The 26,185-nt window shown below is 48.9% G+C and overlaps 1 protein-coding gene across 1 annotated transcript in view; it reads left to right on the forward strand.

Annotated features, from left to right (window-relative positions):
* Positions 1-16,298: 16,298 nt before the first annotated feature.
* LOC137352680 (free fatty acid receptor 2-like) overlaps positions 16,299-26,185 on the forward strand; it is a 31,777-nt gene continuing 21,890 nt past the window's right edge. The window contains exons 1-2 of the mRNA XM_068018397.1: positions 16,299-16,417; positions 18,647-18,712. The gene's annotated coding sequence lies outside the window, so the exon portion shown is untranslated. The remainder of the gene's footprint in view (positions 16,418-18,646; positions 18,713-26,185) is intronic.

Genomic DNA, 26,185 nt, shown 5'->3' on the forward strand with positions numbered 1-26,185 from the left:
CTGAAGTCCATGTATATGACATCTACAGCCCTTCCCTCATCAATCAACTTTGTCACTTCCTCAAAGAATTCTATTAAGTTGGTAAGACATGACCTTCCCTGCACAAAACCATGTTGCCTATCACTGATAAGCCCATTTTCTTCCAAATGGGAATAGATCCTATCCCTCAGTATCTTCTCCAGCAGCTTCCCTACCACTGACGTCAGGCTCACCAGTCTATAATTACCTGGATTATCCCTGCTACCCTTCTTAAACAAGGGGACAACATTAGCAATTCTCCAGTCCTCCGGGACCTCACCCGTGTTTAAGGATGCTGCAAAGATATCTGTTAAGGCCCCAGCTATTTCCTCTCTCGCTTCCCTCAGTAACCTGGGATAGATCCCATCCGGACCTGGGGACTTGTCCACCTTAATGCCTTTTAGAATACCCAACACTTCCTCCCTCCTTATGCCGACTTGACCTAGAGTAATCAAACATCTCTCCCTAACCTCAACATCCGTCATGTCCCTCTCCTCGGTGAATACCGATGCAAAGTACTCGTTTAGAATCTCACCCATTTTCTCTGACTCCACGCATAACTTTCCTCCTTTGTCCTTGAGTGGGCCGATCCTTTCTCTAGTTACCCTCTTGCTCCTTATATATGAATAAAAGGCTTTGGGATTTCCCTTAACCCTGTTTGCTAAAGATATTTCATGACCCCTTTTAGCCCTCTTAATTCCTCGTTTCAGATTGGTCCTACATTCCCGATATTCTTTCAAAGCTTCGTCTTTCTTCAGCCGCCTAGACCTTATGTATGCTTCCTTTTTCCTCTTAGCCAATCTCACTATTTCACCTGTCATCCATGGTTCCCTAATCTTGCCATTTCTATCCCTCATTTTCACAGGAACATGTCTCTCCTGCACGCTAATCAACCTCTCTTTAAAAGCCTCCCACATATCAAATGTGGATTTACCTTCAAACAGCTGCTCCCAATCTACATTTCCCAGCTCCTGCCGAATTTTGGTATAGTTGGCCTTCCCCCAATTTAGCACTCTTCCTTTAGGACCACTCTCGTCTTTGTCCATGAGTATTCTAAAACTTACAGAATTGTGATCACTATTCCCAAAGTAGTCCCCTACTGAAACTTCAACCACCTGGCCGGGCTCATTCCCCAACACCAGGTCCAGGATGGCCCCTTCCCGAGTTGGACTATTTACATACTGCTCTAGAAAACCCTCCTGGATGCTCCTTACAAATTCTGCTCCATCTAGACCTCTAACACTAAGTGAATCCCAGTCAATGTTGGGAAAATTAAAATCTCCTATCACCACCACCCTGTTGCTCCTACATCTTTCCATAATCTGTGTACATATTTGTACCTCTATCTCACGCTCGCTGTGGGAAGCCTGTAGTACAGCCCCAACATTGTTACCGCACCCTTCCTATTTCTGAGTTCTGTCCATATTGCCTCACTGCTCGAGTCCTCCATAGTGCCCTCCTTCAACACAGCTGTGATATCCTCTTTGACAAGTAATGCAACTCCTCCACCCCTTTTACCTCCCTCTCTATCCCACCTGAAACATCGATATCCTGGAATATTTAGTTGCCAATCATGCCCTTCCCTCAACCAAGTCTCAGTAATAGCAATAACATCAGCCTCCCAGGTACTAATCCAAGCCCTAAGTTCATCTGCCTTACCTACTGCACTTCTTGCATTAAAACAAATGCACCTCAGACCACCGTCCCTTTACATTCATCATCTGCTCCCTGCCTACTCTTCCCCTTAGTCACGCTGACTTCATTATCTAGTTCCTTACATTGGCTGTGAAGCACTTTGGGACAACCTGTGGTGGTTAAAGGCGCTAGAGAAATGCAAAGTTCTTCCGTCTGCCAGTCTGTTGTCTGGCACCTTTGAGGAAATAATTCCAAGAATGGAAAGGAGTGTTTCGGAAACTGCAGCAATTGTTCTGCACAAGCACAACTGTAACCGGTCAGTATCGACAGTTCCTGCACCATCACACCTTGGTACAGTAGTCCACAGGAGGAGGCCATTCAGCCCATCGTACCTGTGCCAGCTGAAAAACTAGCTGCCCAATCTGATCCCACCTTCCAGCACCTGGTCCGTAGCCTTGCAGGGTTCCAGCACTTCAGGTGCATGTCCAGGTACCTTTTCAAAGAATTGAGGGTTTCTGCCTCCACCACCGATCCGGGAAGTGAATTCCAGGCACTCACCACCCTCTGGGTGAAAATGTTTTTCCTCCTGTCCCCTCTAATCCTTCTACCAATCACCTTAAATCTGTGCCCCCTGGTAATTGACCTCTCCGCCAGGGGAAACAGGTCCTTCCTGCCTACTCTATCCTGGCCCCTCATAACTTTGTAGACCTCAGTTAAGTCACCCCCTCAGCCTCCTCTGTTCTAAGGAAAACAACCCGAGCCTATCCAATCTTTCCTCACAGCTGCAACTTTCGAGCCCTGGTAACATTCTTGTAAATCTCCTCTGTACTCTCTCCAGAACAATTATGTCCTTCCTGTAATGTGGTGACCAGAACTGTACACAATACTCCAGCTGTGTCCTAACCAGTGTTTGATACAGTTCCAGCATTACATCCCTGCTTTTGTATTCTATACCTCGGTCAATAAAGGAAATCATTCCATGTGCCTTCTTCACCACTCTATCTACCTGTCCTGCCACCTTCAGGGACCTGTGGACATGTACCCCAAGGTCTCTCACTTCTTCTACCCCTCTCAATATCCTCCCGTTTATTGTCTATTCCCTCGCTTTATTTGCCCTCCCCAAATGCATTACCTCACACTTTTCTGGATTGAATTCTATTTGCCACTTTTCCGCCCACTCAACCAAACCATTGATTTCATTCTGGAATCTACAGCTATCCTCTTCACTATCAACTACACGGACAATTTTTGTGCCATCAGCAAATTTCCCAATCATACCTCCCACATTTAAGTCCAAAATATTAATATATACCACAAACAGCAAGGGACCCAACACTGAGCCTTGTGGAACACCACTGGAAACAGCTTTCCATTCACAAAACATCCATCGATTACTACCCTTTGTTTCTTGTCACTGAGCCAATGTTGGATCCAACTTGCCACATTCCCCTGTATCCCACTGGCTTTCATTTTCCTGACCAGTCTGCCATGTGGGACCTTGTCAAATGCCTTACTAAAATCCATGTAGACCACATCCACTACACTACCCTCATCAATCCTCCTTGTTACTTCCTCAAAAACCTCCATTAAGTTAGTAAGACATGACCTTTCCTTAACAAATACATGCTGACTATCCCTGATTAATCCCCCTCTCGTTGGGCTTGTTACGTGTGAGCTAAAAAAGTTCTCTTGAATGCAGTTCAAGAATTATGTGCCCTCTGTGCCCTTCACACTGTTTGTATCCCAGTTGCTATTGGGGTAGTTGAAATCCCCAACTATTATTGCCCTGTAGTTTTTGCACTCAGAAATGTGCCTACATGTTTGTTCCTCTACCTGCCTCTCACTATTTGACGGTCTATAGTACACTCCTAGTACTGTGGCTTCCCCCTTTTAAATTTTGATCTCCACCGATATGGCCTCATTTGATGACTCATTTTGCATTTCATCCCTCCTCACAGCTGTTATTGATTTCTTACCCAATAATGTTACAGCCTCTCCTTTTGTTGATCCCCCTCTCTATCCTGCCGGAAAACTCTATATCCAGGGATGTTGAGCTGCCATTCTAGACCCACTTTAAGCCAAGTTTCTTTGATAACAATATCGTGTTGCCATGTGTCTATCTGTGCCCTCAGCTCATCGACTTTGTTTACTATACTCCTTGCATTTAAATAAATATCCTTGAACACTGCCAAATTCCTGTGCTGCACACTTTTTAACCTTTGCTTCTTCTGTCTTTCAGAGTCACTCGCTAATTTTCTGCCTCCCGTTCCCTGCCGTGAAATTGTCCTATCTGAAACTGCCCTCGGGTTCACATCCCCCTGTCAAACTAGTTTAAACCATCCCCAACAGCACGAGCGACCCTTCCTGCAAGGATATTTGTCCCAGTCCTGTTCAGGTGCAGACATCCGGCTTGTACAGGTCCCACCTTCCCCAGAACCGGTCCCAGTGCCCCAGAAATCTGAAGCCCTCCCTCCTGCACCATCTCTCCAGCCACGCATTCATATGGTGTATTCTCCGAATTCAATACTCACTAGCACATGGCCTTGGGAGTAATCCGGAGATTACTACCTTTGACGTCCTGCTTGCTAATCTCCTTCCTAACTCCCTAAACTCAGCCTGCAGGACCTCATCCCTCTTTCTTCCTCTATCGTCGATTCCCCTTCCAGTATTTCTCCAATTCCCCCCTTTTGAAAGTTACTATTGAATCTGCTTCCACCGCCCTTTCAGGCAGCGCGTTCCAGATCACAACAACTCACTGCATCAAAAAAATTCTCCTCTTCTCCCCCCCCCCCCCCCCCCACCCTCTGGTTCTTTTACCCATTATCCTCAATCTGTGTCCCTCTGGTTACCGACCCTCCTACCACTGGGAACTGTTTCTCCTCATTTACTCCATCAAAACCCCCTCATGATTTTGAACGCCTCGATTAAATCTCCCCCTTAACCTTCTCTGCTCTAAGGAGAACAATCCCAGCTTCTCCCAGTCTCTCCACATTAACTGAAGTCCCTCATCCCTGGGACTATTCCAGTTAAACCTCCCTCCGCACCCTCTCCCAGGACTCGGCGCCCGTCCTAAAGTGTGTGGCGACCGGAATCGGACGCAGTTCTCCAGCTGGGGACTGACCGGTGGTTTGTGCAGGGTTTAGCAACACGACCGGGATCATTCTGGTAAGAGCCAGACCTAATGATCCAGTGTAAAAAAAAACACTTTGAATCCCCAACGGGGCATTCTGAGAATTTAGAATTCGGTTTGAAAAAAAGCTGGTCTCAGTAAAAGTATGAGGATGTCATTCTCAGAAAAACCTCAACGAGCTCAGTAATGCCCCTTTAGGGGAGAAGAGCTGCCTTCTTTGCCCGGTCTGGGCCTAAGTGACCCAGGCATGAACTACCCGCAGAAGTGGCCTCTCATTTTGCATCAAAACTAGCGGTTCAAGAAGACGGCTCACCGCCACCTTCTCAAGGGCAATGAGGGACGGGTAACAAATGCCGGGCCTAGTCAGCGGAACCCACATCCCGGGAATGAATGGAATAAATAATAGGCTCCGGTCTTGGCATCGTTCAGGAGCCCCAGATATTGTTTTAAGCTCAGGATTTGGGAACTGCTAAATCTTCAGGAATTGCCCAGAGAATTTGGGAATTTAAATTCAATCTTCAGAACAGTAGAGCCAATGAGAGATCACCGAGGCTCAGTAAACGGTAACGTACCGCTTCAAGCTGGATAGACTTTGAGGGAAGCGGTCATTGGTCCAACATCCGGAACACGTCCAAACAGAGTTGGCGACTCTCTCAGGACCTCAAATTAAAGAGGTAAAGGGTTTCAGCCAATCAGGTTTGACATTCCAGTGACTCAGTAATGGGTTTGAGTCACAATCCAGAGACTGGAGCAGGAAATCTGGGCCGACACTCCCAGTTGCAGTACTGAGGGAGTGCCGCACTGTCAGAGGGTCAGTACTGAGGGAGTGCCGCACTGTCGGAGGGTCAGTACTGAGGGAGTGCCGCACTGTCGGAGGGTCAGTACTGAGGGAGTGCCGCACTGTCGGAGGGTCAGTACTGAGGGAGTGCCGCACTGTCAGAGGGTCAGTACTGAGGGAGTGCCGCACTGTCAGAGGGTCAGTACTGAGGGAGTGCCGCACTGTCGGAGGGTCAGTACTGAGGGAGTGCTGCACTGTCAGAGGGTCAGTACTGAGGGAGCGCCGCACTGTCGGAGGTGCCGTCTTTCAGATGAGTCATTAAACCGAGGCCCCCCGTCTACCCTCTCGGGTGGGTGTAAAAGATCCCACGGCCACTATTTGGAAGAAGAGCGGGGGGTGGGGGGGTGGGGGGAGTTCTCCCCGGTGTCCTGGGAACAATATTTATCCCTCAACCAACATCACTAAAAAAAAAACAGACGATCTGGGTCATTATCGCATCGCTGTTTGTGGGATCTTGCTGTGCACAAATCGGCTGCCGCGTTCCCTAGATTACCACAGTGAGCACACTTCATGGGCTGTGGGGCTCTTGGGGACGTGCTGAGGTGGGGAAAGGCGGGAGTGAAATGCACATCTTTTATTTGCTTGCACCCGGTGATCTGAAATAGGGTTGCCCCTGGTTACCTGTGACAAAGTGAGGGCAGGTAACATTATTGTTCTATTCTAAACAAATGTTTTTACAGCAGTACAGGGTGTTAATTCATCTCCGTCACTCCTCAATTCCTACAAGATTAAAGTCATTGATCAAACAAACAGCACCCGGAAGAGCTGTATCTCTGTCAAAGCCCCCGTGATGTTTGAGCTGATCAGAATGTTAACTCCATCTCCCCGCCTTGGTTCTGTAACCCTTAATCCCCTCACCCAGCAAAAATCCATCAATCTCAGGTTTGAAATTTCCAATTGACCCCCGGCCTCGAGAGCTTTTTTGGGGGGAGAGAGTTCCAGATTCCCACTCCCCTTTGTGTGAAGAAGTGATTCCTGACATCGCCCCTGAACGGCCTGGCTCCGATATTAAGGTTCTGCCCCCTTGTTCTGGACTCCCCCTCCCCCCACCAGAGGAAATAGTTTCTCTCTATCGACCCGATCGAATCCTTTAATCATCTCAAACCCCCCTCGATTCGATCACCCCCTTAATCTTCTACACTCGAGGGGAGAGAAGCCCAGTCTGTGCAACCCGTCCTCGTAATTTCACCCTTTCCGCCCCGGAGTCATTCTGGTGAATGTGCACTGCACCCCGCCACCAGGGACAGTATATCCTTCCTGAGGGGCAGGGGACCCGGAACTGAATGCGGTCATTCCAGATGGTGAATGGACCAGAATAATCCTGGGAATTGAGCCCATCAGCAGGAGGGGCTGAGGGGGCTGGATGAGCTTTAACGGGTCAGCTCTGGAAATGTTTGATTTAATCTTGTGGAAAGACCGCTTTTCAAAGTCTTCATGTGCGGCGCTTAGAGAGTGTTCACGTGGCTAAGGGGCAGGGAGGGAAGGGTTGGTGGGGGGGGAGGTGGAGTGTGGGGGGGGGAGGGACAAACGGCCCCAAGGCAGTATGCGTTGCAAATCATACTGCCTTGCGGCTGTCCGTCTGGTCTAACCAAGGTATATGGAGACTGGAACTGTGCACAGTGCTCCGAGTGTGGTCTAACCAAGGTGTATGGAGACTGGAACTGTGCACAGTGCTCCGAGTGTGGTCTAACCAAGGTATATGGAGACTGGAACTGTGCACAGAGCTGCAAGTGTGGTCTAACCAAGGTATATGGAGACCAGAACTGTACACAGTGCTCCAGGTGTGATCTAACCAAGGTATATGGAGACCAGAACTGTACACTGTGCTCCAGGTGTGATCTAACCAAGGTATATGGAGACCAGAACTGTGTACAGAGCTCCGAGTGTGGTCTAACCATGGCATATGGAGACCGGAACTGTACACAGTGCTCCAGGTGTGATCTAACCAAGGTATATGGAGACCAGAACTGTGCACAGTGCTCCAGGTGTGGTCTAACCAAGGTATGTGGAGACCGGAACTGTGCACAGAGCTCCGAGTGTGGTCTAACCAAGGTATATGGAGACCAGAACTGTGCACAGTGCTCCAGGTGTGGTCTAACCAAGATATATGGAGACCGGAACTGTGCACAGAGCTCGGAGTGTGGTCTAACCAAGGGATATGGAGACCGGAACTGTGCACCGTGCTCCGAGAGTGGTTTAACTGAGGAGATTAAATGTGTGAGGTTAAATCCACGAGAGACAAGAACGTACAATGGGTTTGAAGGGCTGCATGGTCTTGTCTCATCCCATGATGCCCCCAGTTAGACAACAGAGAGAGAGGGGGAGAAAGAGTGGAGAATGAGGGAGAGAGAGAGAGAAAGAGAGTGAATGCAACTTCAGACTGAGAGCTGGATTATCTGTTCAGTGATACGTCTCTCACTCGACCTGTTGAGAGTGCGAGAGAGAGAGAGAGAGACAGAGAGAGCTACCCTCACAGACTGCCTGGCCCGTGGGAACGAGATCGTGCGGCAATTTCACAGATTAATTTAAATGTAAACATTGCGTATGGATAATGAGATAACATAACATTGCCTGCTCGTGTGTTTTTGTGGAAACCGGGAAAATGATTATGTAATAGTGTGAGCAATGTTGCAATTTGTGTTGCTCCCTGTGTATCTGTAATGCTGTATGACATGAATTTAATAAAAAGCCCTGTTGACTTTCGTGTGACAATAACTCTTCATTGTTGATTACAGCAGAGGATTGATAAGTGTCTATTAATTCCCCTTTGGCCATATATTAATACTGCCTGCACATCAGTTTCACATGGGATGATGACTGTCTCCTGAACCGAGTTGCTTCTTGTGTTGTTTAGTTGTGTTTAGATGTGCCCTGCGGGTCCTTCGACACGTCGGGCTGCTTGATCGATTTGCATTCCTGTCGTGCGGTCGCTGTTGCAATGCGGGAAACACGACCACCCATTTTGCAGATCCGCCAGGATTACGCGAACGAGCGGGACTTGAGCAGCCGCACTCCCTCCAATCCCGGCCTCTCTCCCGTTCCCCCCCGATTCCCATCGCTCCACCATTGGCGGCCGTGCCTTCAGCTGCCTGGGGGGGCCCTTGAGCTCTGGAATTCCCTCCCTCAACCTCTCCGCCTCTCTCTCTCTCTCTCTCTCTCTCCTCCTTTCAGACACTCCTTAAAAAGCACAATAAATTGCCAGATTAAAAAGCAATAAAGTTTGGCATTTCACATCATTAAAGCAACTGGAAAGGTGTGCGGTACTGCAGGTCTCACAAAAAAAAAGCTGATATGCAAGTTACTGTTTGAGAAAGTATTTGTGTTTGACTTGCCAGCTGTCATTGTTATCTTTGGCACTTATTAATATTTACTCATTTTAGTGCTGGGGAGGTGGGGTTAGATAACGATTCGGTTCGACAGCGATTAAGTTAGACTTCCATTAACAATCTATAATTATTGGCACTCCATGCTTTAAGCAGGGCAATTGTTTGTGGAACCCAGCAAAGCAAGATCCCAAACACCCGTCCCTCTTCTTTTTGTCGCGTCTCTCTCTCTCTCTCTCTTCGATTTGTACGTACTCACTCTCTCCCCGTCCTCGACCTTCCTCGCTAAGATATTCCTTGCTCAAGGTAATAGATCTCTGACCCAGAAAACAACAGGGTCCACACTTTCGAAAGGCACATACTCGGCGTGAAGGTCTTTAGGACAACCTAGGAGAGGCAATAAGGTGTAATGTCAAATTTATCTTCGTTCCTCCCTTCCATCCATCCTTGGAGTGGGCACAATGCTTCGTAGCATGGAGTTACAGTGAATCTCCAGCACAGAAACAGGCCATTTGGCCCATCTGCTCCATGCTCCACATGAACCTCCTCCCACCCCCTCTCTCCACCTCACCCTATCACCATATCCTTCTATTCCTTTCTCCCTCATGTGTTTATCCAGCTTCCCCCTTAAATACATCGATACTGTTCACCTCGACCACTCCCTGTGGGAGCGAGTTCCACATTCTCACCACTCTCTGGGGAAAGAGGTTTCTCCGGAATTCCCCATCGGATTTATCAGTGACTGTCTTATATTGATGGCCCCGATATTTTGAATGAACCGCAATTGAAAGATGATTCATAAACACTCGTGATTGCAAACTCAAGAGGGGCAAAGGTCAAACTATACAAGGAACTCACCTGCAATAGGACCATTCTCCAAATATGGGTGCAACAGCCCTGTAGGCAAATCCTGAATAATGTAATGTTTACTTAAGGTCACTGATGCAAATAGAGAAGTAATTGTTGAGGGAGCTCGGGGAGCAGAGACAATCAAAAGACATTTTCTGCAACCAGGCAGTCATCAGCTGTAATCTAATCTGTTAATGATAAGGGTATCATTGGGGCTGTTTGAGTATCCAGAGCCTCGACAAACTGTCAGTGTAGAAATCGAGAGCAAGCTCGGAGACCAGCACAGCCTCATTGCTGGAGGGATGGAGTCGCAAAGCAGGGACGTCACCTGGAACTTGTATCGGACATTGTCTGGGCCACACCTGGAGCACTGTGCACAGTTCCAGTCTCCACATACCTTGGTTAGACCACACTCGGAGCACTGTGCACAGTTCCGGTCTCCACATACCATGGTTAGACCACACTCGGAGCACTGTGCACAGTTCCGGTCTCCATATACCTTGGCTAGACCACACTCGGAGCACTGTGCACAGTTCCGGTCTCCACACACCTTGGTTAGACCACACTCGGAGCACTGTGCACAGTTCCGGTCTCCACATACCTTGGTTAGACCACACTCGGAGCACTGTGCACAGTTCCGGTCTCCATATACCTTGGTTAGACCACACTCGGAGCACTGTGCACAGTTCCGGTCTCCATATACCTTGGTTAGACCACACTCGGAGCACTGTGCACAGTTCCGGTCTCCATATACCTTGGTTAGACCACATTCGGAGCACTGTGCACAGTTCCGGTCTCCATATACCTTGGTTAGACCACACTTGGAGCACTGTGCACAGTTCCAGTCTCCATATACCTTGGTTAGACCACACTCGGAGCACTGTGCACAGTTCCGGTCTCCATATACCTTGGTTAGACCACACTTGGAGCACTGTGCACAGTTCCGGTCTCCATATACCTTGGTTAGACCACACTTGGAGCACTGTGCACAGTTCTGGTCTCCATATACCTTGGTTAGACCACACTTGGAGCACTGTGCACAGTTCCAGTCTCCATATATCTTTGGTTAGACCACACTCGGAGCACTGTGCACAGTTCCGGTCTCCATATACTTTGGTTAGACCACACTTGGAGCACTGTGCACAGTTCCAGTCTCCATATACCTTGGTTAGACCACACTCGGACCACTGTGCACAGTTCCAGTCTCCATATACCTTGGTTAGACCACACTCGGACCACTGTGCACAGTTCCAGTCTCCATATATCTTTGGTTAGACCACACTCGGAGCACTGTGCACAGTTCCAGTCTCCATATACCTTGGTGAGACCACACTTGGAGCACTGTCCACAGTTCCGGTCTCCATATACCTTGGTGAGACCACACTTGGAGCACTGTGCACAGTTCCAGTCTCCATATACCTTGGTTAGACCACACTCGGAGCACTGTGCACAGTTCCGGTCTCCATATACCTTGGTTAGACCACACTTGGAGCACTGTACACAGTTCCGGTCTCCATATACCTTGGTTAGACCACACTCGGAGCACTGTGCACTGTTCCGGTCTCCATATACCTTGGTTAGACCACACTCGGAGCACTGTGCACAGTTCCGGTCTCCATGTACCTTGGTTAGACCACACTCGGAGCACTGTGCACTGTTCCGGTCTCCATATACCTTGGTTAGACCACACCCGGAGCACTGTGCACAGTTCCGGTCCCCATAAACCTTGATTAGACCACACTCGGAGCACTGTGCACAGTTCCGGTCTCCATAATACCTCGGTTAGACCACACTCGGAGCACTGTGCACAGTTCCAGTCTCCATATACCTTGGTTAGACCACACTCGGACCACTGTGCACAGTTCCAGTCTCCATATATCTTTGGTTAGACCACACTCGGAGCACTGTGCACAGTTCCAGTCTCCATATACCTTGGTGAGACCACACTTGGAGCACTGTCCACAGTTCCGGTCCCCATAAACCTTGATTAGACCACACTCGGAGCACTGTGCACAGTTCCGGTCTCCATAATACCTCGGTTAGACCACACTCGGAGCACTGTGCACAGTTCCGGTCTCCATATACCTCGGTTAGACCACACTTGGAGCACTGTGTACAGTTCCGGTCTCCATATACCTTGGTTAGACCACACTTGGAGCACTGTGCACAGTTCCAGTCTCCATATACCTCGGTTAGACCACACTTGGAGCACTGTGTACAGTTCCAGTCTCCATATACCTTGGTTAGACCACACTTGGAGCACTGTGTACAGTTCCGGTCTCCATATACCTTGGTTAGACCACACTTGGAGCACTGTGCACAGTTCCGGTCTCCATATACCTTGGTCAGACCACACTTGGAGCACTGTGCACAGTTCCGGTCTCCATATACCTTGGTTAGACCACACTTGGAGCACTGTGCACAGTTCCAGTTTCCATATACCTTGGTCAGACCACACTTGGAGCACTGTGCACAGTTCCAGTCTCCATATACTTTGGTTAGACCACACTTGGAGCACTGTGCACAGTTCCAGTTTCCATGTACCTTGGTCAGACCACACTTGGAGCGCTGTGCACAGTTCCGGTCTCCATATACCTTGGTTAGACCACACTTGGAGCACTGTACACAGTTCCGGTCTCCATATACCTTGGTTAGACCACACTTGGAGCACTGTGTACAGTTCCGGTCTCCTTATACCTTGGTTAGACCACACTTGGAGCACTGTGTACAGTTCCAGTCTCCATATACCTTGGTTAGACCACACTTGGAGCACTGTGTACAGTTCCGGTCTCCATATACCTTGGTTAGACCACACTTGGAGCACTGTGCACATTTCCGGTCTCCATATACCTTGGTCAGACCACACTTGGAGCACTGTGCACAGTTCCGGTCTCCATATACCTTGGTTAGACCACACTTGGAGCACTGTGCACAGTTCCAGTTTCCATATACCTTGGTCAGACCACACTTGGAGCACTGTGCACAGTTCCAGTCTCCATATACTTTGGTTAGACCACACTTGGAGCACTGTGCACAGTTCCAGTTTCCATGTACCTTGGTCAGACCACACTTGGAGCGCTGTGCACAGTTCCGGTCTCCATATACCTTGGTTAGACCACACTTGGAGCACTGTACACAGTTCCGGTCTCCATATACCTTGGTTAGACCACACTTGGAGCACTGTGTACAGTTCCGGTCTCCTTATACCTTGGTTAGACCACACTTGGAGCACTGTGTACAGTTCCGGTCTCCTTATACCTTGGTTAGACCACACTTGGAGCACTGTGCACAGTTCCGGTCTCCGTATACCTTGGTTAGACCACACTCGGAGCATTGAGCACAGTTCCAGTTTCCATATTATAAAAAGGATGTAGTGGTATTTGAGAGGCAGCACAGTGGCGCAGTGGTTAGCACCGCAGCCTCACAGCTCCAGCGACCCGGGTTCAATTCCGGGTACTGCCTGGGCGGAGTTTGCAAGTTCTCCCTGTGACCGAGTGGGTTTCCTCCGGGTGCTCTGGTTTCCTCCCTCAGCCAAAGACTTGCCGGTTGATATGTAAATTGGCCATTGTAAATTGTCTCTAGTATAGGTTGGTGGTAGGAGAATTGAGGGAAGATGGGGATGTGGTAGGGAAGATGGGGATGTGGTAGGGAAGATGGGGATGTGGTAGGGAATATGGGATTAATGCAGGGTTCGAATAAATGGGTGGTTGATGGTTGGCACAGAGTCGATGGGCCGAAGGGCCTGTTTCAGTGCTGTAACTCTCTAAGAGTCTCGAAGTTGCAAAAACAATGTACAAGGATGATCCCAGAACTGAGAGATTATAACTATCAGGAAAGACTGAACAATCTGGGGGTCTTTTCTCTAGAAAAGAGAAGGCTGAGGGGTGACCTGATTGAGGTCTTTAAAATGATGACGGGGTTTCAATCGGGTAGACGTAGAGAAGATGTTTCCACTTGTGGGGGGAGAGACCAGAACTCGGGGGCCATCAATATAAGACAGTCACTAATAAATCCAATGGGGAATTCCGGAGAAACCTCTTTCCCCAGAGAGTGGTGAGAATGTGGAACTCGCTCCCACAGGGAGAAGTCAAGGGAAAAACTTAATAACCTTCGTTTCAGAAATGTTGAGTTAACAATGTAAAAGGCAGTGGCAGTGTTAATCTTCCAGAACAGGTCAGAGTGTGCCGCGATCTGCGAAGATTTATGGTGAATTCCTTGTAAAAGCAGGTACACAGTACTGAGACCGTGTGGGAGCATCAGGAGGGACTGAACAAAGGGAGAAACACTGCCAGCCCTTTCCAGTAATGCAAGATAAATCTCCTGCACACTGCAGACACAGTGCAGAGATATACCACAGGGCACTTAATACATGAGCCTTTTCTTTCAAAGCGGAACAGGCGAGGGATATTTTCTCCAGAGGAGACAGGGCTGAAGGCTGATCTCATCCAACCAGTCATCATACAGACAGCACCATTCGGCCCATGCCAGCCTTTAGAATTATTGATGCTGACAGAACAGTGCCACTAATGAGGGTCAGTACTGAGGGAGTGCCGCACTGTTGGAGGGTCAGTACTGAGGGAGTGCCGCACTGTCGGAGGGTCAGTACTGAGGGAGTGCCGCACTGTCGGAGGGTCAGTACTGAGGGAGTGCTGCACTGTCGGAGGGTCAGTACTGAGGGTGTGCCGCACTGTCGGAGGGTCAGTACTGAGGGAGTGCTGCACTGTCGGAGGGTCAGTACTGAGGGAGTGCCGCACTGTAGGAGTGTCAGTACTGAGGGAGTGCTGCACTGTCGGAGGGTCAGTACTGAGGGAGTGCCGCACTGTCGGAGGGTCAGTACTGAGGGAGTGCCGCACTGTCGGAGGGTCAGTACTGAGGGAGTGCTGCACTGTCGGAGGGTCAGTACTGAGGGAGTGCTGCACTGTCGGAGGGTCAGTACTGAGGGAGTGCCGCACTGTAGGAGTGTCAGTACTGAGGGAGTGCCGCACTGTAGGAGTGTCAGTACTGAGGGAGTGCTGCACTGTTGGAGGGTCAGTACTGAGGGAGTGCCGCACTGTAGGAGGGTCAGTACTGAGAGAGTGCCGCACTGTAGGAGTGTCAGTACTGAGGGAGTGCTGCACTGTAGGAGTGTCAGTACTGAGGGAGTGCTGCACTGTCGGAGGGTCAGTACTGAGGGACTGCTGCACTGTCGGAGGGTCATACTGAGGGTTTGCTGCACTGTCGGTGGGTCAGTACTGAGAGAGTGCCGCACTGTCGGTGGGTCAGTACTGAGGGAGTGCTGCACTGTCGGAGGGTCAGTACTGCGGGAGTGCCGCACTGTCGGAGGGTCAGTACTGCGGGAGTGCTGCACTGTCGGAGGGTCATACTGAGGGTTTGCTGCACTGTCGGAGGGTCAGTACTGAGAGAGTGCCGCACTGTCGGTGGGTCAGTACTGAGGGAGTGCTGCACTGTCGGAGGGTCAGTACTGCGGGAGTGCCGCACTGTCGGAGGGTCAGTACTGAGGGAGTGCTGCACTGTCAGAGGTCCCATCTTTCAGATGAGACATTAAACCGAGGCCCCCGTCTGCCCTCTCAGGTGGGTGTAAAAGATCCCACGGCCACTATTTGGAAGAAGAGCAGGGAGGGGAGTTCTCCCCGGTGTCATGGGGACAATATTTATCACTCAACCAACATTACTAAAAAAAACAGATGATCTGGGTCATTATCACATTGCTGTTTGTGGGGTCCTGCTGTGCACAAATTGGCTGCTGCGTTTCCTACATCAGCCTCACAGCTCCAGCGACCCGGGTTCGATTCTGGGTACTGCATTGTGCGGAGTTTGCAAGTTCTCCCTGTGACCGCGTGGGTTTCCTCCGGGTGCTCCGGTTTCCTCCCACAGCCCAAAAGACTTGCAGGTTGATCGGTAAATTGGCCATTATAAATTGATCCTAGTTTGGATGGTGGTCGGAGAATTGAGGGAAGGTGGCGATGTGGTAGGGAATATGGGATTAATGTAGGATTAGTATAAATGGATGGTTGATGGTCGGCACAGACTCAGTGGGCCGAAGGGCCTGTTTCAGTGCTGTATCATTCGATATAAAAAAAATTACAGCAGTGACCACACTTCAAAATAAGTCCTTCATTGCCTGTTAATCCCCTCTGGAGTTGTACCCAGGTCAAGTTGAACTCCCGGAACTCTATCAGCTGCATGTTTCCTCCGGTTACCGACCCTCCTGCCACTGGGAACAGTTTCTCCTCATTTACTCCATCGAAACCCCCCTCGTGATTTTGAACGCCTACGATTCAATCTCCCCCTTAACCTTAAATTCACGGGGCCATTGGGAGAGAGCAGAGAGGACTAATTTGAAAAGTTTCCACCAATGTGTGTTTGTTTTTCAGCTGTGTGTTTGCACTTGTGTCTTTCTGTGCGTGTTGCTGTGAACAGATCGCCTCTGCACGTCAGACTGACAGGCCATGTCCAGCCTTCAGTTCTCCTCCAGTCCAGTACCTGAAACAAGCTGACACCTCCAGGGATCACACAGAACAGCAGGAAGCAAAATTAAAGGCACAGAGATTCCGAGGTTGCTTCATCGCCAGCATTTTGAGAATGCCTACCTGGCGGATAGGGCAAGCCATTGTCTGCAGGCAGGTAAATACCGTCTGCTTGTTTTAAGCAAAGCAAACTGCAGAAAACGTTTGCAATGAAATGAAATGAATCTTTCAGGTTACTTGTCTGTTGGAGATAGGATTTCACTTTGCCAACATAGTTTTATTTTTAATCTGCTGTCTGTGGGTGTGTGAGGGAGGCGAAGATTCAAGTTTAATGAGGTGCTTGTGGCTCTCCTGTTTTCACTGTTTCTGGCAAGTGTGTTTCTGTATCTGTGTTCCTCGTGTGTGTGTGTGTATTTCTGTGTCTGTGTTTTTCTCTGTATATGTTTCTGTGTGTATGTTTATTTGTCCGTGTGTTTCTGTGTGTAGGCTTATGTGTGTATGTTTCTGTGTCCGTGTGTTTCTGTGTATATGTTTCTGTGTCTGTGTGTTTCTATGTATATGTTTCTGTGTGTATGTTTATTTGTCCGTGTGTTTCTGTGTATAGGCTTATGTGTGTATGTTTCTGTGCCCGTGTGTTTCTGTGTATATGTTTCTGTGTCCGTGTGTTTCTGTGTATATGTTTCTGTGTCTGTGTGTTTCTATGTATATGTTTCTGTGTGTATGTTTATTTGTCTGTGTGTAAGTTTCTGTGTGTATGTTTCTGTGTCCGTGTGTTTCTATGTATATGTTTCTGTGTATATGTTTCTGTGTCTGTGTGTTTCTATGTATATGTTTCTGTGTCTGTGTGTTTCTGTGTCTGTGTGTTTCTATGCATATGTTTCTGTGTGTATGTTTATTTGTCTGTGTGTTTCTGTGTGTAAGTTTCTGTGTGTATGTTTCTGTGTCCGTGTGTTTCTATGTATTTGTTTCTGTGTATATGTTTCTGTGTCTGTGTGTTTCTGCGTCTGTGTGTTTCTATGTATATGTTTCTGTGTCTGTGCGTTTCTGTGTCTGTGTGTTTCTATGTATATGTTTCTGTGTGTATGTTTATTTGTCTGTGTGTTTCTGTGTGTAAGTTTCTATGTGTATGTTTCTGTGTCCATGTGTTTCTATGTATATGTTTCTGTGTATATGTTTCTGTGTCTGTGTGTTTCTATGTATATGTTTCTGTGTATATGTTTCTGTGTCTGTGTGTTTCTATGTATATGTTTCTGTGCATATGTTTCTGTGTCTGTGCGTTTCTGTGTCTGTGTGTTTCTATGTATATGTTTCTGTGTATATGTTTCTGTGTCTGTGTGTTTCTGTGTATATGTTTCTGTGTCTGTTTCTGTGTGTCTGTTTCTGCGATTCTGTGAGTGTGTGTGTGTGAGAGTGTGTGTGTCTGTGTATGTTAGTGTGTGTGTGTGAGTGTGTGTCTGTGAGTGTGAGTGTCTGTGTGTGAGTGTGTGTTTGTGAGTGTGTGTGTGAGTCTGTGAGTGTGCGTGTGTGTGTCTGGAAGTGTGTGTCTGTGAGTGTATGTCTGTGAGTGTGTGTGTGTGTGTCTGAGAGTGTGTGTGTGTGTCTGTGAGTGTGTGTGAGAGTCTGTGTGTGTCAGTGAGTGTGTGTCTGTAAGTGTGTGTCTGTGAGTGTGTGAGTGTGTGTGTCTGTGAGTGTGTGTGAGTGTGTGTCTGTAAGTGTGTGTTTGTGAGTGTGTGTGTGTCTGTGAGTCTGTGTGTGAGTGTGTGCATGTATATGATTGTGTGTGTCTCTGTGTGTCTGTGTGTGAGTGTGTGTCTGTGAGTGTGTGTCTGTAAGTGTGTGTTTGTGAGTGTGTGTGTGTCTGTGAGTGTGTGTGTGAGTGTGTGTGTGTGAGTGTGTGCATTTATGTGATTGTGTGTGTCTCTGTGTGTCTGTGTGTGAGTGTGTGTCTGTGAGTGTGTGCATGTATGTGAGTGTGTGTCTGTGAGTGTGTGTGGCTCTGTGCGTCTGTATGTGAGTGTGTGTCTCTGTGTGTCTGTGTGTGAGTGTGTGTGTGTGAGTGTGTGCATGTAAGTGTGTGTCTGTGAGTGTGTGCGCCTCTGTGAGTCTGTATGTGAGTGTGTGTCTGTGAGTGTGTGTCTGTGAGTGTGTGTCTGTGCGTGAGTGTGTGTCTGTGAGTGTGTGCATGTATGTGAGTGTGTGTCTGTGAGTGTGTGTCTGTAAGTGTGTGTCTGTGAGTGTGTGTGTCTCTGTGTGTCTGTGCGTGAGTGTGTGTCTGTGAGTGTGTGTCTGTGAGTGTGTGTCTGTAAGTGTGTGTCTGTGAGTGTGCGTGCCAGTGCGGTGAATCAAATAGCAGTGAAAAATAATAATATCTTTCATATTTATCCAGGATATTCATTTGCAGAACGGCGATACAATGATGAACGTCATTGTATAAGAGTGGAGTAGAGAACAGGTGAGGATAGATCTGTATAGACCAGTACAGTACTGGTGGGGACTGGTTTGTCACTGTATAACACTGGGGTACAGTACTGGTGGGGACTGGTCTGTCACTGTATAACACTGGGGTACAGTACTGGTGGGGACAGGTCTGTCACTGTATAACATTGGGGTACAGTACAGGTGGGGACAGGTCTGTCTCTGTATAACACTGGGGTACAGTACTGGTGGGGACAGGTCTGTCACTGTATAACACTAGGGTACAGTACTGGTGGGGACAGGTCTGTCACTGTATAACACTGGGATACAGTACTGGTGGAGACAGGTCTGTCACTGTATAACACTAGGGTACAGTACTGGTGGGGACAGGTCTGTCACTGTATAACACTGGGATACAGTACTGGTGAGGACAGGTCTGTCATTGTATAACACTAGGGTACAGTACTGGTGGAGACAGGTCTGTCACTGTATAACACTGGGGTACAGTACTGGTGAGGACAGGTCTGTCATTGCAAAACACTAGGGTACAGTACTGGTGGAGACAGGTCTGTCACTGTATAACACTGGGAGACATTACTGGTGGAGACAGGTCTGTCACTGTATAACACTAGGGTACAGTACTGGTGCAGACAGGTCTGTCACTGTATAACACTGGGGTACAGGACTGGTGAGGACAGGTCTGTCACTGTATAACACTGGGATACAGTACTGGTGGGGACAGGTCTGTCACTGTATAACACTGGGATACAGTACAGGTTGGGACAGGTCTGTCACTGTATAACACTGGGGTACAGTACTGGTGGGGACAGGTCTGTCACTGCATAACACTGGGGTACAGTACTGGTGGAGACAGGTCTGTCACTGTATAACACTGGGGTACAGTACTGGTGAGGACAGGTCTGTCACTGTATAACACTAGGGTACAGTACTGGTGGAGACAGGTCTGTCACTGTATAACACTGGGGTACAGTACTGGTGGGGACAGGCCTGTCACTGTATAACACTGGGGTACAGTACTGGTGGGGACAGGTCTGTCTCTGTGTCACACTGGGGTACAGTACTGGTTGGGACAGGTCTGTCACTGTATAACACTAGGGTACAGTACTGGTGGGGACAGGTCTGTCACTGTATAACACTGGGATACAGTACATGTTGGGACAGGTCTGTCACTGTATAACACTGGGGTACAATACAGGTTGGGACAGGTCTGTCACTGTATAACACTGGGGTACAGTACTGGTGGAGACAGGTCTGTCACTGTATAACACTGGGATACAGTACAGGTTGGGACAGGTCTGTCACTGTATAACACTGGGGTACAGTACTGGTGGGGACAGGTCTGTCACTGCATAACACTGGGGTACAGTACTGGTGGAGACAGGTCTGTCACTGTATAACACTGGGGTACAGTACTGGTGAGGACAGGTCTGTCACTGTATAACACTAGGGTACAGCACTGGTGGGGACAGGTCTGTCACTGTATAACACTGGGATACAGTACAGGTGGAGACAGGTCTGTCACTGTATAACACTGGGGTACAGTACTGGTGAGGACAGGTCTGTCACTGTATAACACTAGGGTACAGCACTGGTGGGGACAGGTCTGTCACTGTATAACACTGGCAAACAGTACAGTTTGGGACAGGTCTGTCACTGTATAACACTGGGGTAAAGGACTGGTGGGGACAGGTCTGTCACTGTATAACACTGGGATACAGTACTGGTGGGGACAGGTCTCTCACTGTATAACACTGGGGTACAGTACTGGTGGGGACAGGTCTCTCACTGTATAACACTGGGTACAGTACTGGTGGGTACAGGTCTGTCACTGTATAACACTGGGGTACAGTACTGGTGGGGACAGGTCTGTCACTGTATAACACTGGGGTACAGTACTGGTGGGGACAGGTCTCTCACTGTATAACACTAGGATACAGTACTGGTGGGGACAGGTCTGTCACTGCATAACACTGGGGTACAGTACTGGTGGGACAGGTCTGTCACTGTATAACACTGGGATACAGTACTGGTGGGGACAGGTCTGTCATTGTATAACACTGGGGTACAGTACTGGTGGGTACAGGTCTGTCACTGTACAACACTGGGGTACAGTACTGGTGGGTACAGGTCTGTCACTGTATAACACTGGGGTACAGTACTGGTGGGGACAGGTCTGTCATTGTATAACACTAGGGTACAGTACTGGTGGAGACAGGTCTGTCACTGTATAACACTGGGAGACATTACTGGTGGAGACAGGTCTGTCACTGTATAACACTAGGGTACAGTACTGGTGGAGACAGGTCTGTCACTGTATAACACTGGGGTACAGGACTGGTGAGGACAGGTCTGTCACTGTATAACACTGGGGTACAGTACTGGTGGGGACAGGTCTGTCTCTGTGTCACACTGGGGTACAGTACTGGTTGGGACAGGTCTGTCACTGTATAACACTAGGGTACAGTACTGGTGGGGACAGGTCTGTCACTGTATAACACTGGGGTACAGTACTGGTGGGGACAGGTCTGTCACTGTATAACACTGGGATACAGTACAGATTGGGACAGGTCTGTCACTGTATAACACAGGGGTACAGTCCTGGTTGGGACAGGTCTGTCACTGTATAACACTAGGGTGCAGTACTGGTTGGGACAGGTCTGTCACTGTATAACACTAGGATACAGTACTGGTGGGTACAGGTCTGTCACTGTATAACACTGGGGTACAGTACTGGTGGGGACAGGTCTGTCACTGTATAACACTGGGGTACAGTACTGGTGGGGACAGGTCTCTCACTGTATAACACTTGGGTACAGTACTGGTGGGGACAGGTCTCTCACTGTATAACACTAGGATACAGTACTGGTGGGGACAGGTCTGTCACTGTATAACACTGGGGTACAGTACTGGTGGGACAGGTCTGTCACTGTATAACACTGGGGTACAGTACTGGTGGGGACAGGTCTGTCACTGTATAACACTGGGATACAGTACAGGTTGGGACAGGTCTGTCACTATAACACTGGGGTACAATACAGGTTGGGACAGGTCTGTCACTGTATAACACTGGGGTACAGTACTGGTGGAGACAGGTCTGTCACTGTATAACACTGGGATACAGTACAGGTTGGGACAGGTCTGTCACTGTATAACACTGGGGTACAGTACTGGTGGGGACAGGTCTGTCACTGCATAACACTGGGGTACAGTACTGGTGGAGACAGGTCTGTCACTGTATAACACTGGGGTACAGTACTGGTGAGGACAGGTCTGTCACTGTATAACACTAGGGTACAGCACTGGTGGGGACAGGTCTGTCACTGTATCACACTGGGATACAGTACAGGTGGAGACAGGTCTGTCACTGTATAACACTGGGGTACAGTACTGGTGAGGATAGGTCTGTCACTGTATAACACTAGGGTACAGCACTGGTGGGGATAGGTCTGTCACTGTATAACACTGGCATACAGTACAGTTTGGGACAGGTCTGTCACTGTATAACACTGGGGTACAGGACTGGTGGGGACAGGTCTGTCACTGTATAACACTGGGATACAGTACAGATTGGGACAGGTCTGTCACTGTATAACACAGGGGTACAGTCCTGGTTGGGACAGGTCTGTCACTGTATAACACTAGGGTGCAGTACTGGTTGGGACAGGTCTGTCACTGTATAACACTAGGATACAGTACTGGTGGGTACAGGTCTGTCACTGTATAACACTGGGGTACAGTACTGGTGGGGACAGGTCTGTCACTGTATAACACTGGGGTACAGTACTGGTGGGGACAGGTCTCTCACTGTATAACACTTGGGTACAGTACTGGTGGGGACAGGTCTCTCACTGTATAACACTAGGATACAGTACTGGTGGGGACAGGTCTGTCACTGTATAACACTGGGGTACAGTACTGGTGGGACAGGTCTGTCACTGTATAACACTGGGATACAGTACTGGTGGGTACAGGTCTGTCACTGTATAACACTGGGTACAGTACTGGTGGGTACAGGTCTGTCACTGTATAACACTGGGGTACAGTACTGGTGGGGACAGGTCTGTCACTGTATAACACTGGGGTACAGTACTGGTGGGGACAGGTCTCTCACTGTATAACACTAGGATACAGTACTGGTGGGGACAGGTCTGTCACTGCATAACACTGGGGTACAGTACTGGTGGGACAGGTCTGTCACTGTATAACACTGGGATACAGTACTGGTGGGGACAGGTCTGTCATTGTATAACACTGGGGTACAGTACTGGTGGGTACAGGTCTGTCACTGTACAACACTGGGGTACAGTACTGGTGGGTACAGGTCTGTCACTGTATAACACTGGGGTACAGTACTGGTGGGGACAGGTCTGTCATTGTATAACACTAGGGTACAGTACTGGTGGAGACAGGTCTGTCACTGTATAACACTGGGAGACATTACTGGTGGAGACAGGTCTGTCACTGTATAACACTAGGGTACAGTACTGGTGGAGACAGGTCTGTCACTGTATAACACTGGGGTACAGGACTGGTGAGGACAGGTCTGTCACTGTATAACACTGGGGTACAGTACTGGTGGGGACAGGTCTGTCTCTGTGTCACACTGGGGTACAGTACTGGTTGGGACAGGTCTGTCACTGTATAACACTAGGGTACAGTACTGGTGGGGACAGGTCTGTCACTGTATAACACTGGGGTACAGTACTGGTGGGGACAGGTCTGTCACTGTATAACACTGGGATACAGTACAGATTGGGACAGGTCTGTCACTGTATAACACAGGGGTACAGTCCTGGTTGGGACAGGTCTGTCACTGTATAACACTAGGGTGCAGTACTGGTTGGGACAGGTCTGTCACTGTATAACACTAGGATACAGTACTGGTGGGTACAGGTCTGTCACTGTATAACACTGGGGTACAGTACTGGTGGGGACAGGTCTGTCACTGTATAACACTGGGGTACAGTACTGGTGGGGACAGGTCTCTCACTGTATAACACTTGGGTACAGTACTGGTGGGGACAGGTCTCTCACTGTATAACACTAGGATACAGTACTGGTGGGGACAGGTCTGTCACTGTATAACACTGGGGTACAGTACTGGTGGGACAGGTCTGTCACTGTATAACACTGGGGTACAGTACTGGTGGGGACAGGTCTGTCACTGTATAACACTGGGATACAGTACAGGTTGGGACAGGTCTGTCACTATAACACTGGGGTACAATACAGGTTGGGACAGGTCTGTCACTGTATAACACTGGGGTACAGTACTGGTGGAGACAGGTCTGTCACTGTATAACACTGGGATACAGTACAGGTTGGGACAGGTCTGTCACTGTATAACACTGGGGTACAGTACTGGTGGGGACAGGTCTGTCACTGCATAACACTGGGGTACAGTACTGGTGGAGACAGGTCTGTCACTGTATAACACTGGGGTACAGTACTGGTGAGGACAGGTCTGTCACTGTATAACACTAGGGTACAGCACTGGTGGGGACAGGTCTGTCACTGTATCACACTGGGATACAGTACAGGTGGAGACAGGTCTGTCACTGTATAACACTGGGGTACAGTACTGGTGAGGATAGGTCTGTCACTGTATAACACTAGGGTACAGCACTGGTGGGGATAGGTCTGTCACTGTATAACACTGGCATACAGTACAGTTTGGGACAGGTCTGTCACTGTATAACACTGGGGTACAGGACTGGTGGGGACAGGTCTGTCACTGTATAACACTGGGATACAGTACAGATTGGGACAGGTCTGTCACTGTATAACACAGGGGTACAGTCCTGGTTGGGACAGGTCTGTCACTGTATAACACTAGGGTGCAGTACTGGTTGGGACAGGTCTGTCACTGTATAACACTAGGATACAGTACTGGTGGGTACAGGTCTGTCACTGTATAACACTGGGGTACAGTACTGGTGGGGACAGGTCTGTCACTGTATAACACTGGGGTACAGTACTGGTGGGGACAGGTCTCTCACTGTATAACACTTGGGTACAGTACTGGTGGGGACAGGTCTCTCACTGTATAACACTAGGATACAGTACTGGTGGGGACAGGTCTGTCACTGTATAACACTGGGGTACAGTACTGGTGGGACAGGTCTGTCACTGTATAACACTGGGATACAGTACTGGTGGGTACAGGTCTGTCACTGTATAACACTGGGTACAGTACTGGTGGGTACAGGTCTGTCACTGTATAACACTGGGGTACAGTACTGGTGGGGACAGGTCTGTCACTGTATAACACTGGGGTACAGTACTGGTGGGTACAGGTCTCTCACTGTATAACACTGGGGTACAGTACTGGTGGGGACAGGCCTGTCACTGTATAACACTGGGGTACAGTACTGGTGGGGACAGGTCTGTCACTGTATAATACTGGTGTACAGTACTGGTGAGGGCAGGTCTGTCACTGTATAACACTGGGGTACAGTACTGGTGTGGACAGGTCTGTCACTGTATAACACTGGAATACAGTACTGGTGAGGGCAGGTCTGTCACTGTATAACACTGGGGTACAGTACTGGTGGGGACAGGTCTGTCACTATAACACTAGGGTACAGTACTGGTGGGGACAGGTCTGTCACTGTATAACACTGGGGTACAGTACTGTTGGAGACAGGTCTGTCACTGTATAACACTGGGGTACAGTACTGGTGGAGACAGGTCGGTCACTGTGTAACACTGGGATACAGTACTGGTGGGTACAGGTCTGTCACTGTATAACACTGGGTACAGTACTGGTGGGTACAGGTCTGTCACTGTATAACACTGGGGTACAGTACTGGTGGGGACAGGTCTGTCACTGTATAACACTGGGGTACAGTACTGGTGGGTACAGGTCTCTCACTGTATAACACTGGGGTACAGTACTGGTGGGGACAGGTCTGTCACTGTATAACACTGGGGTACAGTACTGGTGGGGACAGGTCTGTCACTGTATAACACTGGGGTACAGTACTGGTGGGGACAGGTCTGTCACTGTATTACACTGGGATACAGTACTGGTGGGGATAGGTCTGTCACTGTATAACACTGGGATACAGTACTGGTGGAGACAGGTCTGTCACTGTATAACACTGGGGTACAGTACTGGTGGAGACAGGTCTGTCACTGTATAACACTGGGGTACAGTACTGGTGGGGACAGGTCTGTCACTGTATAACACTGGGGTATAGTACTGGTGGGGACAGGTCTGTCACTGTATAACACTGGGGTACAGTACTGGTGGGGACAGGTCTGTCACTGTATAACACTGGGGTACAGTACTGGTGGAGACAGGTGTGTCACTGTATAACACTGGGGTACAGTACTGGTGGGGACAGGTCTGTCACTGTATAACACTGGGGTACAGTACTGGTGGAGACAGGTCTGTCACTGTATAACACTGGGGTACAGTACTGGTGGAGACAGGTCTGTCACTGTATAACACTGGGATACAGTACTGGTGGAGACAGGTCTGTTA

Source organism: Heterodontus francisci, chromosome 39 (assembly GCF_036365525.1).
Source record: "Heterodontus francisci isolate sHetFra1 chromosome 39, sHetFra1.hap1, whole genome shotgun sequence".
NCBI lineage: Eukaryota > Metazoa > Chordata > Chondrichthyes > Heterodontiformes > Heterodontidae > Heterodontus > Heterodontus francisci.